Here is a 16,966-nt window from a genome sequence, read left to right on the forward strand (position 1 = left end):
GGAACTCAAACACCAGACTCTGCTCTGTTCCAGTAACAAGAAGCCGAAAGCACCAGCCTGAAGATGACGAGTGAGACCTCGTCGAAACGTCGCACAGACACCCCGACTCTTACACGGGAAGACACCCGAAGACACCAAAACCTGCATTCCTGTACCCGTGAAAATCTACGAAAGCATATATATATATATATATATATATATGTATATGTACTGGTATTCACCATGAACTTGTTACAGTAAGTGCCACACTTTAAAAAACAACATTTTTTTTTGGGGGGGGGGGAGAGTTCCATTACTGCAAACCCTTGAGTAGCCCCAGAAAAGAAGCACTGCATACACTTATACCAAGGGACTCTTCTCTCCTCATTCTCCTTCCACTTCTTACATTAAAAAGTTGTTATTTATTTTTATTTAAAAAAGGACTTTCAAAGGTATTTAAGTAGAACAGAAATTTGAATGTGGTTACTCAAATAATGGCATCTACATGCAATGGTTTGTTTTTCAGTATGGAATTTTGGGACCGATCCAAGATCCACCGGCAGTTTTCCAAAGGAGAATCTGCAGCTGAGCCTGGACTCACGGGGCCTTAGAGGGTTGAAGTGCCTCATGTCAGCTAAGCCATGGACACACAATTAAATACAAGGACCATCTTCTTATTTTAAACTTTTATTATGAAAAAATGTATAATTTATATGTTAATAAAACAGGATGGATAAAAAAGTCAATAGTCGGCACAAATATAATTAACTTCCCTAGCCAAAGTCTCAGGACCCTGATATCCAAGCAGGCAGGTACATCTGCAGAGCACTGGCTGGCCACTCAAATTAAAACCATGGATTAGAGCAGCTTCACGTAGACCACTTTGGAATGTTAACTCTTTGAGGCCACATCAGGGAACAGCCAGGCCCCAACGTTTCTTCATACACCTTCCAAAAAGTCAAAACATCATTAAACCCCAAAATGTCTGTGTTACTTATGAGTTGTGGCTAATGTCATGAGTACTTGCAGTGGGATCACAATGGGACTGAAGTAAAGGCAAAGGTGAACATACCCTCGGTTAAAAGGGAATGGTCACATGACAGACACACTGCATCATAAGCCACTTTTTCAAGATGAACTACAACTGTCACCATGAGTCTGGAGATCCCACAAGGCAGTTCTAGTGATGTAGTTCACCTGTAGAGATTAAAACAAGGAAAATCTTCAATATCACAGTTACCACAAAACTGTGGCACTATCTTGTGTGCTTCTGAACTGAGACAGCTTTCTGCAAAATAGCTGCAAAGAAATTCTGACAGCTGTTGATGTTTACCAGAGGTAGACACAGATGCTGCTTTAGTTCAAGAAACAAACAGAAAAGCAAAGCAAAAGATAAATAGAACAAAATAAAAGTTGATGTCTGTAATAATGACACTGGTACATTATGAAGTATGGCCTGGGGTTCCCTTTTACCTGGGCACCCTTCCTTTCGTCTTCTTTTCGAGGGAGAAATCAAAGTCTTACCCCATGAAGGATGTTCCTTTTTCAGGGATGCTGATAAGCTTTGGAGAGATTTTAAAGTTATCTTGCCTTCAAAATACTTTGCAGCAAAATGACAACTTTCACTGAATACATAGTAGTTTCCAGTGAAAACCCAGCATTCTTGGAGTCGAGCGTTAAGGTAAATAAAATAAAATGGAATTCTAAGAGAATATTTTACTGCTATTAAAGGTTTTTTAAGGCATAAAAAGTAAGGTTTGATTTCAATAAGATCTAAAAAGTCTTGGTCTCTTCCCTGAGAATGTTAACTGATCTCCCCAAAAGAGCCTGAAATCCCTCCAGGTTTCGGGAATATTGTGGTTGTATGAGTGATGGAGGTTTTGTCCTCTCTCCGTTCTTTCTCGCCCCCACCCCTTGGCTTTGATTCTGAAGACAGCATTCTCTTTTCATCTTCCTGCAGATATGGTTCTGCATAAATCTCTCTGAAGATCTCATTCTAGCCAGGCAACATTGCAGTGAAAAGGGAGAGTCTGCTTCCTAACGTCTGTATAATTTTCCTTGTGCAAATCTGGGCATTGACTTCAGACGTTAGATGATTTCACTGAATCGCTTTTGCTTCTGAGCTCTTCTCCACCAAATTGTCTTTGTGAAATATAGCAGCTGTAACATCTGTTATGTGATGCTTTTTTTTTGGGGGGGGTCACTTCTGATGGCACCTAACTCTTGCACTGTTTTGTAGTGAAGTATCCTTAGGGATGCGGGTGGCGCTGTGGGTAAAACCTCAGTGCCTAGGACTTGCCGGTCGCATGGTAGGCGGTTCGAATCCCCGTGGCGGGGTGAGCTCCCGTCTTTTGGTCCCAGCTCCTGCCCACCTAGCAGTTTGAAAGCACCCCTAAGTGCAAGTAGATAAATAGGTACCGCTTTATAGCGGGAAGGTAAATGGCGTTTCCGTGTGCTGCGCTGGTGCTGGCTCGCCAGAGCAGCTTCGTCACGCTGGCCACGTGACCCGGAAGTGTCTCCGGACAGCGCTGGCTCCCGGCCTCTTAAGTGAGATGGGCGCACAACCCTAGAGTCGGACACGACTGGCCCGTACGGGCAGGGGTACCTTTATCCTTGGTTGGGGGAAATGCTGCCCCAGCATCCTTCTGAAAAGGGAAAATTTGCCCCACCTCCATTTAGCAGAAAGCCTTGTCGGAGGGAGCAAAATTACGGCCATATGAGGCCAATCCGAGGCGGAGTGCAGGTGCTTGGCTTTCCATAGGGCAACATCACCCCACAAACTTCCTCTTGCCCTTTGTAGCATCCTGCCCACACATCCTCTGAAAAGTAGGAGGCCATTACTCACCTTTTCAGGGGCTGAGTGGAGATATTTTGGGTGTCCTTGGTTGGCTTGTGGGGCATCTTTTCCTATTTCCAACTGCTCTTGTTCTTGGGGCATGGCGTAGAGTTAGTGTGGCTGATTTGTTGCTCACAATTGGATGATTTATTCATTTGTCACAACTTTTGCATTTAGTATGGGCTGGGATGTAATTTTTGCTGCAAAGACCTTCCTGCACCACCCTGCTGACCACGACTGAACACATCTCCAAATTTTCTTATTGCCATTCTCCAACCAAAAACTTTGTGCAAAAATGTATGTGCTAGTGAAAGCAAGGTATAAAATCCACCATTATATTAGGGGGCACTGCAAAATTGCGTATGAAATTGTGCATATCAGGAGACATATGCACAAAAATGCATACACATTTTCATGAACCTTTTAAAGTGTTTTTAATTGAATATTCAATAAAAATATATTAATGCAACAAACAAAGCACATGGATTTGCTAATTTGTGCAGAAGTGAGGAAATGGATTTCAGGGCATGAAAAATGACTAACTGAGAGATATCAAAACTGACATATTCATTAATTCCCATTTGCAGTAGGTGATGCCCTCTTAAGCATGCCTCCCCCCCCCTTAAAACTGCCACAGGTTCCATGACTGGACCAAGAACACTTACAGAATGATCACGTTACTGACAAATCTTATTGTGATTCTATCTGTCCTTATAGTTTAAATTTGGTTGAACCTTGAATGCATTATCATTGCATAATGTGCAGAGGTTGGTGATTAATTGGACAATTTTTAGGGAGTTACATGCAAAGATCTGTCCATGAGACTGCACTCTATCTGCTTTGTGAGGGCAATATATCTCCGTAACTGCAAACTTTGCACATTTTTCTATAGGCAGCAATTAATGATAGATTATTTTAAAGGGAGGATGCTGTGTCTTGTTAAAATAGTGGCTGTATTAAAAATTTTATGTATATACTTTGGTCTGTGTCATTTTTATTTATGTTCTTATATTACAGTACTCTCATATGGATATCAGTTCCTTTTGTTAATCCTTATATGTCCGATGAATAGATACAAAGAAACAAATCTAAGCTCAGATACTGCAAGGAATAACCTTCCCAGATGCAGATCACCTAAGGACTTGGCTGTAGGCAGAAAATCACAGGGCAAGTCTACTTGCAATCAGTACCAATACATTTAAGCAGACATGGTCTGGGTCTGGTTGGTGTATACGTCAGTTAATTGCATTTTTCTCTTATACAGAATAACATCTCAAATTAAATCATGGATGTTATGTACAAAATCCAAATTTCATTAGATCTCTAAAGACAAAATCATGTCTGATGAATTTACTGCATGAATTCAATTGCTTTTATCCAATTAAATTACATCAAAGAAATGCTTTTGAGTTTTCAGTAGCTGTCCTTTTCTAAAAACATAGGCTATGTTTGATCTTGGTGCAGAAGATCTTCAATTCTTCTTCCTAACATGACAGCAAAACTCTGAAGAGGTTCCTTTACAATTTTTTGTATGCTGAAGATGTCATCCCTTCTAAAATATGTAAAAATGACAATGTGTAGGGATATAAGTGTTGCTGATTATTTCTATCTCCACACTGTAGAGGAGCATCATTAATAGTGTGAGAGACAAGTGTGCTGGAGAAACTGGCTTAAACATTTTTGCATAACATTTCCTTTGAATATATATTTAAATGTCCACTATTTTTAGATCAGAAGAAGCTATAAACAGGATTTCCTCCCTTTCATGATGATCCATGCTTCTGGATGTCTTACGAAAACACAGAACAATCTGATCTAACATCTGGGTCAACATGGGAACCAGAGTAATGCAGATGCAGTCTGCTGGATTTCTCTCACTTTAAGATTGTATAATCTACGAGTGAAACAGGAAGTCAAGACAGTTCCTGATAGAAATATCAGTTCATGGCTAAAGAAAAACGGCTTTTAAGAAGCAGAAGCCATCCCACTGGAAAGAACACAACTTTTGCAGCTCAGTCGTAGAGTATCTATTTTGTAAGTAGAATGTCGCAGGCTCTTGCCTAAAGCCCTGAAGAGACACTCCCAGTCAGAGTCCAAAGCTAGATGGACCGATGCTAGGACCTGTAATATAAAGCATCTCCCTATAGGCTTCATCAACAGAAGTATAACATCCAAATCAAGGGAAGTAATACTACCACTCTATTCTGCCTTAGTCAGATCACACCTGGAATCCTGTGTCCAGTTCTGAGCACCACAATTTAAGAAGCATGTAGACAAGCTGGAACATGTGCAGAGGAGCACAACCAGGATGATCGAAGGTCTGGAAAGGTCTTAGGAAGGAACCAAATTTCTTTTCTCCACTGTAATTTCTTCCTTCCTTCCTTCCTTGCTGTCTGTGTGTGGAAGTGAGGAGATTACCTGTCAAAGCAAGGCAAGGCTGGGTTTGGAGACAGCCACATTCAGGGAACAATCACAAAGAGGGAGCGGAGAGATGTGGCCAACAGGGTGGTGGTGGTAGTGCTATAATTTGCAGTTTGTTTGGGAGAGAGATGTGATATACCCTCACACAGGGATGTAAGAAGGCATCGATTTCCATCTCAAACTGTTTTTGTTATATACAGCGCTGTTTCTGTTCTACTGCAGTTTGGTTTCTGACAAACCACCTTATTAATTATTTTATTATTTTACTATTCCACACTATTTCAATGCAAATGAAAAATAATGCCAGTGGAGAAAAAAACATAATCAATTACATATTGTTTGCAGACTGAAAACAACAACAGTGAATACCAATCAGATTCATTAGAATCTTTTATATATAAATAATTTTTATTAATTTCCAATTATTAAAATCCAATATAAACCACATTTTATCAATGTCAAATGACAATTCAAATTCAAATATATATCAATTATAAAGCCAATTACACACTTTGTATGACTTCTGTATGCTAGATTTCAGGGTGAGATGATTTTATTTCATCCTGCTTCTGAGTCTTAATTAATCCGATTACATTCAGTCTAGATCTTAATCCTTTATTGACAGCTATAGAGTTTTTGACTTCCATTCGAATTAACACATTTAATATTTTTTTCCTGCAAGAGGAGTTCTATATCCAACGTATTTCCTGTGTGTGATGTTTATCTTACCCATGTTGTTTCTTCATTCTTCCTGTTCTCCATCTGTCCTGCACAGCATCGCTACTTCCGCTCTTCTGCTCTTTCCTTTCCTTTGTTCCCAGAAAATGAGGCAGAGACACGCCATCTTTTTGTTGTTGCAATTGTTTGAGTCTAGATAGAGAGTGAACTGGTGTCCTGCCAACGCTTTAACACGACTCAAGTTTCCCCTCCTTGGCCAACTCTCTCAATAATGATCTGGTGTCTTGCCAAACCCTTGGCAGATCCTCAAAGCCCAAAGACCAGGTCCTTCCATAGCAGTACAGTGAAAGTTTGATGCTTTAAATCCATTTCAATTTTCTCACACAGTTCTATTTTTTGTTGTAATCCATAAATATAATCCTGTTCTCTTTTATCTCTTCTTGCCTTTTATCAGTTTGTTAACATTCAAGGGGGTATTGCCAAATCATATATGTAGCAAACATGAAGGGTAAAGGCTCCCCCCATCACATACTGTATTTTGCATTGAAGGAAGTCTTATGATCGGCAGGCCCAAGAGGCTCAGTGGTTTAGACCACAGCGCCACCTGCGTCACTAATAAGAAAGTGTTTTAGTTACAGTTAAATGTTCAATGGTATAAAAAATGGGATTCATAAAATGGCACCTACCACAAAGATTATAGTGAACATGACTTAACCTTCCAATGGCCCACAGCAACTATGCCACACCCACTAGTGCAGATGGAACGAAGTGGGATGTATCCAGAGGAAAATCACAGCAGCCCCAATAATGTGGAAATACCCTGTAAAGCAGTGCTGCTCAAAGCAGAGGTCCACCTTCCAGTGCCAGTTCATGAGGCATTGGCTGCTGGTCTGTGGCAATTCCACCACTGCCCAGGTTGGGTGGAATGCTTCAGTATCCAATATAGTACTGGCCCCAACACACTGAGAGGTGTGCAGCTGTCAGTCCACTACATCAAATAGCGCTGCTGTAAAGAAACATGTACACTGGTGTGTGTGTGTGTGTGTGTGTGTGTGTGTGCATGTGCTTGTGTGTTCTTTATTAATACTTAAGAACCCAGAGCTTAGGCTATGTCAGTTTCCAAAGATTTACAGCTGTGTGTAACAGCAGGTGTTTCAAAGTGATAAGCATTATTCTAGCAGAATGACAATAAATGTTGCAATTACAGATCAAGGTAACTGTTTAAATCATTATTATTCTTGTTATTGTGCTTGTTGTTTAAAACAGTGGTGCAATTTGTGCAGCATCCGCAGTTCTATTGAAGATTGCAATATGGCAAGAGCACCTTCTTTAGATCAAAAGTCACTTCTGGCCACAGAGGGACATGCCATTTAATGTGGTGATGTGGATTTAGAAAAAAATCAGTGCCAACTCTGCGCTGTGACACCTGAAAAATGGTACAGCTACTTAAAAACAACAACCCAAGATTGATCTCTTGAAAATAAATAAATAAGTCCCCTCCTGCCAATGCCATTTGACTACAGTGAACTCTCAATTACAGATTCCATTCAGCTGGTAGTTTCAGAAAGTTGGGCTCAGCCAATACAACTTTATCTTGTGTGTGTGTGTGTGTTGTTGTTTTTTGTGAGCAGAGGTAAACACCTTTTCTTGGCTATGTTTGGCAATTGTTGTGAACAGTGACATATTTCAGTGTGGCTCTCCTTGACACATTTTTCCTCATCCTTCTTTGGACCCCCACAATGCTCACCCTCACCTTCCTACACTGTCTGTCTCTCCCTCGTAAGTGTGTGTACACCACAGAACACCAGCCATTGCTTGCTGTGAGCATGCCTCTAAACTATCAGTCCACCTATCCCTCTCCTGCCCAGGATGACAGTCCATAACTCACAAGCCTAGGTCCTGGCAATGAGGCATATGCAGGATGCACCCCTCCACCCAGCCCCCAAAGCAAGTTATAACCAGGGAGCTGCAGACAGTGGTACACCATAGTCAGACCAGATATCTTCAAGCAGCTGCTGAGACGCCACTGCTCAGTCAAGTGGAACCCCCTCCATAGGACACTGTAACCTCCAAGGGTTATCTTGCCGTTTTGTAGCAGATCCCACCTCTCTGTAAGCCAGTGGTGACAGGTCCCCTACCTACATTTAGCCTATGTAACCCCCATGCATTATCTAATGTTTCTTTTTCCATGAGGTAAAGCTTTGATAATTGGAGACTCAGGCAGAAGTTGAATAAATAAAAAGGATTTATGGCCGGCACATTTGCATAATGGCTGCGGCAGGTGAAGGGAGGGCCACAGGAACGACACAGGAGATTGCTGTTGGATTGAATTGGGCCACAACTTTATTGATTACAGGAAAGAGTAGGTTTGGCTAAGGCATTGGGCATGTCTCCTGCATCAGGCAGCCTGCCAGCTACCTGATAGGAACCTGGTGGTGTCAAACCTGTGCTGGGGAATCAACTCAAACATAGATTGGATGCCAAGACCCCACACAGGCCGCTATTGGGAGAGGTGTACAGTGGTACCTCAGGTTAAGAACTCAATTCGTTCTGGAGGTTCTTTCTTAACCTGAAACTGTTCTTAACCTGAGGTACCACTTTAGCTAATGGGGCCTCCCGCTGCCGCCGCTGCCACACGACTCACCCCTCTAACAGGGTACCCCTGTGACTAAGAATCCAGCCCAATGCCTTATCCACCGAAATTGTGACGGTTGCTATGAGGTAGCCAGCCAATTTGTTTGCAGGAGAAAATTCCTCCCTGACCCCCAATACGGCGTCTGAATTAACCATAGCAAGGTCCAGAGGCAATGTTCCCACTTCGCCCCCTGGGCGGGCCCCAAAGACTGGGTGGGTAGAAAATCCCACAGTGATTGGCCAAGAGGGCAGCCTGCACTTGGCTGCCCCCTTAAATAGGCTGGGGTGGGCTGCTTGCAGCCCCCAAGTCCCAGTCTCCAATTGGCCCAAGCGGGCACTGCCTACCCTTGCCTGAGGGCCTGATGAAAGGTGGTAGCCTCCATGGACCCACCGGAGGCGCGCCATGCGGCAACAGCCACCCACCTGGAATCCCAGGTGAGTGGATATTTTATAGAACAAAGGGGTGTCAGGAGATAATGTTCTTTCAGGAAACAGTTAACTTATTAATATTCCACTAAATCTAGTGGGTGTTACAGGCTTCTCAACAAGGCTTCTAGATGCACCTTTTTAAATTTCTATTGCTTAATTCAGTTAGGATGCTTCAGTTACATGTTACAGGTTTCTAGCCTAGATGGTCAATGCTCAGCTTATTTCCAGTTATTTCACTTCAGCTCCTTAGCTTAGTTTTTGCATAGGTGTTACAGCTTAATACTTTGGTCCTTAAGCAAGGTGGAACTTTCTGTCAGATCCCCAACCTTCTGTCAATGACACTCCTGAGGTACTTCTGGCCGTGCAACACACCCAGGGAATCACCTCACCCCTCTTAACAGGCTTGGGAGTCTTCTCTACCTAGAAGATCTCTCTCCTCCCGACTGGATCCTCACAACTTCTAATTCTCCTGCTCAAACTCAGCCCTCCCGTTCATTCCTGTCTGAATACTCTCACAAGACACTCTGTCTTCCAGTCTAAGCTCAGGAGACTCCTTTCCCTCAGAGCGGATGTCACACAGAGAGAGAGAGACCAAGATCAACTCTCTAAGTCTCCCCCACAAACTATCGTTCAACTATCCGAACCCTCTCTCAGAAATGCCTCCTTTTATTTCCCCTCCCCAGGTGCTGGCTCCACCCAGTGTTATAGCTTTTTCTCTGCTTTCCTCTCCAGCAACACAGGACAACACACCTGTCAGCCCTGGAAGCCTTTTCTTCATGGTGATGGTTGAGAATGTGGATTGATTGTGTCCACACACCTGCTGTACCTCAGAATTCATGCAAACACAAAGAAAAAGATTCATTTCCATGTGGTGAAAAGTCGCACAAACTGATTCAGTGAGAACAGTCTGGGCTTTGCATCAAACATTTTCAGGCCTGATCATCTGGGACAAAACAATCCGGAAGAAATGGAAGGGGGCAGGGAGAGAAATCACTTCATGATCCTACCAGTTCATTGGTTCTGAAGCTATTGAGTTCATGTTGCCTCAAGGGGGTTCTTGAATGCTGTCTCTGCAGCTGAGTGGTTTTTAGAGGTCTCATTGACTAGAAGGGTCCCAACCTGGAGTTCCATCCTTATCTGCTTTAATAAAAAATGACAATGAACTGCGCCTTTGTCTCTTGAAGAAAAAATGAAGGTGAGTGCTGCTCTTTCTTTCTGTGAAAGGAAGCCTAATTGCTTTATTAGGCTCTGCAGCCTGTAAGTTCCTTGTAGTCAGGGTATTTTATCTGAGGATGTGCAAAGCCAGGAAATGTGCCAGTCCTTTATCTTTTCTCTGCTTTGCTGAGATTTTGTCTTTCCCACCAAGGAGCTATTTGTTGCAGTGAACTATGGATCGTGCATGATGTTTACAGCTATGCTTCATGGCAGATATTCTGAACAAGAATTTATTCCCACCAAAGCAGTGACTCTGTGCCCCCTCCCCCAGTTGTTCTCTGAGCTTTGTCAAAGCACAAATTCAACTAGATAAAGAAATATCTGTGCAACATGAGGGTTAATTATGATTAGATGACCCACCACAGCTAGTAAATTTGCTGTTTTGAAAATTTTGTAGTCTCTCTCTCTCTTTAAAAATAGAATGCTTGCCAATATGGATGAGCTGATTATCAGACCAGAATCTGACCTTTCTATAAGTGCACATAAACAATTCTAAGGAATAAAATCAAAATACCAATTCAAAACTATAAGCATCGAATCTGTATGAATAGACTTCCTCGAGCATATTATTGACTCTGAGCACTTTGCCTAAAGCAAAATTCAAAGTCATTTGGAGAATTTCTCTGCAGGTGAAAACTTTCTGAGGAATCTTGAGGGAGCCCAAACAAGTTTAGAAAACTGGTGAAGTTTTTCAGGTAACATCCCTTACTCAATAAACTGTCAAAACAAATATGCAAGGAGATAGCCAGAAGCAGTTTGGGATATCCAGTTTATCACAAAGAATGTCACATATATGACTATCTGCCAGCTAGACAAAAGCCATAGGTATGTGCTCTTGTGCAATAAATTCATTCCCTTGAGGCCAATATGTCTGACCTGGGGAAGCTGAAAAAGATTTGTGGGAAAGCCCTCCATGGATGTGGCAGCTCCCTTGCTCCCATGGAGGATGAGACTCTCAGGGCAGGAGGGCATCACTCTAAGGCAGGGGGGAAGTGATCTCTTAGAAGGAGCAATTGGGAACTCTGACCATTGCTATTAAATAAAATGCGTACATTAATGCACAATTGCCAAGAATTGCCATTCCTTCAAGGTTGAGCAGGAATTCTCTTGTGCTGAGAATACTCTTCCAGGAGGAAGCTGGATGGTGATAGTGGGTGATGTTAATATACTAGCTGGGTTTGTGACAAGTGTTCTGTCTGTATTATGACTTGCCTGCCTGGTATGAAGGTTACGGATGTCAGATGTTGCCTAGATAGGTTGCTAGACAGTGCTGGGCAGGGCAAAGTGTCTGGGGTGCATGTTGGCACCCATCATGTATGGAAATGTAGTGGTCCAGTCCTTGAAGTGAAATTTAAGTTGCTGGGTAGGAAGTGGAAAGTCAGGACCTTCCAGGTAGCTTTTTTTTTGCAAGGCTAGCTCTTACACGCACTGGAACAGCCATGCAATGCTGATTTATGGATGATATGGTGATGTTTGGAAGAAGAGTCTGTATTAGTTAGGTGCTTGATAACATGTTGGGATAAGCAGGCAGAGCTCTACTTGAATAGGTCTGGAACCAGACTGTTGGCACTTAAATAATAAAAAGATTGCAGACCAGCTTTTAAACTGTTTTTGGGGGGAGAAGGTCTGACAGGAGCTAAGATGCATCCAGTTCAGAACAAAACATTCCTCAGGACAGAGGATTAAATTCTTTATGATTGCTCAAATGAAGGAAGTGTAGACCCCCACACTGGGAGTGTGGAAGCACATTATATTAAATGGACAATTGCCAAGAAAATCCAAAACAATCTCGTTTGACTTTCAGTGAGGAAACTTCCTAAAAATGAAGAGATTGTTTAGAGGAAGTGGAAAGGGAAAGTCAAATAGGTCAGCTCTCTCGAGAATACTTGGGAGTTGTTTAAAACCACAATATTGGAAGCTTAGCTAGCATGTAAACTGCAGTTCAAGAAGCACGCCACCTGGGTCAAGACTGCCAATGTGTTTAATGAGTAGAATCAAAGAAACTATTAAAGGCAAGAAGGCTTACTTTACAAAGTAAAAGTCTTGTCAAGTGATGAGAACAGAAAGAACCAAAACTTTGGCAAAATAAATGCAGGGAAACATGAAGGGATGCTAAAATAGAACTGGAGGAGCACATTGCTAAAAAAATTATAAAACCAATAATCTTTAAATACATCAGGTGCAAGAGATTGTCTGAGGAGGCTTTTGGACCTTTGGATGAGAAGCGCCTTTTCTGCAGTGGTTTCCCATTTGCAGAATGCTCTCCCAAGGGAGGTTCACTATATAAATAAATATAATAAAATGTTGACCAGAAACTCAAGTGACAGCGATCAAGTCTAAGTTCAAGGACGCATGCACAAGGAAGCAATGGGGAACTGTATTGTAATTTTTTGCATTATTACTCCAGTGTTCTTTCAGGAGCTAAGGTCTCCCCTTCCCCATTTTATGCTCTCAACAACTCGGAGAGGCAGAGATAGTGGCTGACTCAAAGATTCCCTTTCATAGTCTAAATCCAATATTCTGCCCATTATGTTACATCACACTGCTCTGATAGGAATTATTTTCTCTTGGATAAAGAAATCACAACAGAAAGTAAAACAGAAAGAGGCAGGGCTGCCATACGTCTGGAATTTCCTGGACATACCTGCAATTCTGCATTTGGAAGCGAACATGTCCAAGAAAATTTACTTGGAATTAGGTTTTGTTGAATTACATACAATTTACTCTGAAGTAAGTGCATAGAATTGCAGCTTTCTTTCTTTCTTTCTTTCTTTCTTTCTTTGTAACAATTCTCACAACTTTATTTTGTTATTTCAGATCTTTTAGTTTGGTTAACAATTAGCAATGGTTTTAAGACATGAATTATCCAGTCTGTTATCATTGGGTGAACTGCAGTCTAAGAACTATTATGTACAAACTAAATAGTGGAGACACAATCCAACAGGAAGTTTTCCCCCAGTGAAATAAGGGGAATAACACAAGAGTTCATTCATTTTAATAAAGCTTGCACCATATTCCTTCCTGGTGGATTGTGCCCTAGGATTTCTGAATTATAATTGCTTTTTAAAATACTGTGCTTTGAAAGAATGTTCAGCTCCAATTTGCTCTAGACTGCCTGTGTTAAAAAAAATCTTTCAGTATCTTGCACTCAAAATCTTTCATCTTTCTAGCGTTTGATTTACAGCTACTAAATAATTTGCCAAGTATAATTTGTAATTAAGTGCCTTCTCATTCATATGCAAACACTAATGAATATCTGTCATCATTCTGCTGTTGTTAATAGTCTCATCATTGCTATTCTGGAATATTTTTAAAGATCAGACCAATTTTTCAATAGGTCAGTATTCCTTTTATTGCTTAACTCATATATTTAGTTTCCCATTGCATTAATTTTTTTTTGTTTAATTTAATAATGGTACTAGAAGCACGTGAAATCAACATCTTCACAGCTGAGATGCACAGAATAATTCAACATATGTCACTGTGGAAAATCATATATAATTGCAACCTGATCCGATTCATGTTTAGTTAGAAGACAGCCCCAACGGAATTGTGAAATACTTGCTCATAAGAAAGATATGTTCATAAGATTACAGCTTTCAATGTTTGTTTTGTAAATCCAACAGTTTGCTTCCACCCCACCTCACAAGCCCCTTGGGAAAAGATGTTGTCCACTGATATATTTTATCCCACTTTTGAGCCAAAAACTAGCATTCAAAGTGAATCACAGCAACACAAATTCAGTATTAATAATGCTGTTACACGGGCATTGCATATACATCAAATTAACAGACATAAAAGGGCAGGGGTGTGGAGGGGAAAGGTAAGTGAAAGAGATCTGATTTGCAATGCCAGAACAAAGAAGTGAGTAAATTCATTAACATCCATTTGGGTCCAGAATGATATTTCTTTGCTGGTCTTCTTGCAGGAACAGAGGTGGTGCAACCAAAACGGCGTCCTTGGCAGAGCTAGCCCAGCTATTAGACCGGGTGAAGCTGCTGCTTCAGGCACAAGAAGCTCCCCAAATGGCGCACCCACGTCATTACGCCTCATCACATGCACACTGGGCAGCCATAACCTGGGGCCCAAGTCGGCGCCCTTGGTGTGGGGAATCTTTGGAGGTCCAGGTGTTGCTGAACTACAACTCCCAGCAGCCTCAGCAAGCATCGTCAATGGCCAGGGATGATGGGAGATGTAGTTCATAAACGTTAGGAGGGTTGAAGCTCTAGGACCACATATAACAGTCAAACCACTCTCATTTCTTCCATCCATAACCGTTTCGCTAACATTTTATATGCTGCCAAAAGCCAAGAACGCAGCAGGTTATTGTAGTCTACTCTCTACTGGAGTTCTCTTTCATGTACTTTGGAACAGAGTACAGAACACAACTGATGCTAAATATTTATTTAAGAATGTGTCTGGGTGAGATTTCCAACTGCTGAATAGCATTAGGAGTCTATGGATGCCCTTCCAGTTCACAGAAGTACAGAAGAATGAGCCTTACGGTTCACTCATAACCTTGACACAATCGGAGGAATGACTGGCTACAGCTGTTGGCCATATCTAATCTGGTAACCACAGCTAAGTCCAAAGAGAGTTTTTATTTAAAATGTTCAACAGTGGAAGCAGACCAATCTAACTTGAAAAAAAGTCTCTGTTTTTATTTCTTTCCTCTTGAGAAAACTGTCCATAACAGTATATATTACATTTCCAAGACAATAATGAACTCTAGTTCTAAAGCAGGGTATAATTTTGTAAATCTTTGAATGTGCATGATAACATGGCACTTCCTTGCTTGCTTATGTTGGGAAGCAAAATAGGTGTATGTTTCTAAGTGTGTTGAGGTCAGGGGTGGGGTGGGGGTGGGGGGAAAGGCTTTTAAAAGCCAGGTATTAAGTCTGAGGAATAACAAAACTGTGTTTCTTATTATGTGCCAAAAACCCCACTTCTGCATCCAAAATGTAGTATATATATCAGCCTCATAAAACTTGCATGCCCTGTTGTGAAAAGGTTGGCTCCAATGTATTGTGGAGCACACACCTTCCTGGTAGGAAGGGAGCCAGTGTGGTGTTGTGGTTAAGAGCGGTGGACTCGTAATCTGGTGAACCGGGTTCGCTTCCCCGCTTCTCCGCATGCAGCTGCTGGGTGACTTTGGGCCAGTCACACTTCTCTGAAGTCTCTCAGCCCCACTCACCTCACAGAGTGTTTGTTGTGGGGGAGGAAGGGAAAGGAGATTGTGAGCCGCTTTGAGACTCCTGAAGGGGAGTGATAAAGCGGGATATCAAATCCAAACTGTTCTTCTTCTAATCAGAGAGCTTTTGCTCTGCTTTAAAAAGGCCCAAAATTTAACCCCTGGCATCTCCAGTTAAAAAAGGGGAAATAGAATCTTTCTGGTGTCAAGGAGGTAATTGCCAGGTGCTCTATCAGTGGGAAAGGCAAAAGTTGGCAGAGGGTGACCAAAGTCAAGTCCAGGTGGGATCAAAGGTCACTGTGAATGGGGATGCAGTGGTGCCCCGCAAGACGAATGCCTCGCAAGACGGAAAACTCGCTAGACGAAAGAGTTTTCCGTTTTGGAGGTGCTTCGCAAAACGAATCTCCTATGGGCTTGCTTCGCAAGACGAAAATGTCTTGCGAGTTCCTGCGGGTTTTTTCCCCTCCCCCCCTTTTCTAAGCCGCTAAGCCGCTTATCAGCTGATCCAATAAGCAGATAAGCCGCTAAAAGCCGCTAAAAGCCGCTAAAAGCCGCTAAAAGCCGCTAAAAGCCGCTAATAGCGCTAATCCGCTAATCCGTCAATGGGCTTGCTTCGCAAGATGAAAAAACCGCTAGATGAAGAGAATCACAGAACGGATTCTTTTCGTCTTGCAAGGCACCACTGTACATGCCCATTTTCTCTCACATTGCCAGCTCTTAATGGGGAAACAAAGACGGAAGAGAGTGGTGCTTGGGCTGTTGCTGCTCCTACTGAGGTGCTCCTGTGCATTGGCTTGCCTTGGAGCAAGTGACAGAGCATGAGGAAGGCCGACCCCTGCAGAAGGATTTTGCTGTCGATTGCTGCATCAGAAGGGAAGGATCTGTGATTGGCAAGACTTGTGGAACAGTCAGGGAGGAAGAGGGATAAGAGGCAGGAATGGGTTCTGCAGTGGCAGCACTAATCCACTAAGGGGTGTCGGGGCAGGGCAGGCCAAACCATGAGGCAAGGTAAGGCAACTGCCTCGGACAGCAGGATCTACAGGGGCAGCAGATCTGACCTCCACAAAATGCAACAACCGCTTCTGCTGTGGTGACAGGAACAGCTGCAACACACACCTTGGAGGTTGGATCTACTGCCTCCTTGGCAGCCCCACCTCCCTTTGCCACATTTACAGAGGACTCATAGAGAATTTGGGGCATTGGTGGGCTCCTCCTGCCCATAGGGAGAAAATGGTGGCCGCTGCCCTCTGGGGTCCCCTGAGTGCCAGCTCCAGCACAATTCAGAGCACCCCCCCCCACATACACCTACTTCACCCATTGGGAAAGGTTGATTTAATTCCCTCTCACACACCTTCCCCCCTATGTAGATCTTCACTCCCCTGCCCTTGTTCCCTAGCCAGTGGGGAGGCACCATTTTGTGGTTTGTCTCAAATGCCAAAATGCATTGCACCAGCCATGCGTCAAGGGCTGCAGTGAGCAAAACCAAGGATTATAAAGATCTGGTAGTGATGATGGGAAACTTCTCTGAGTCAGGGGTGCCAACCTGAATAAAATATTGGAGGGGGGGAGGTAGGGCCCACCCT

The sequence above is a fragment of the Podarcis vaucheri genome, assembly GCF_965113315.1.
Source record: "Podarcis vaucheri genome assembly, chromosome: 4".
NCBI lineage: Eukaryota > Metazoa > Chordata > Lepidosauria > Squamata > Lacertidae > Podarcis > Podarcis vaucheri.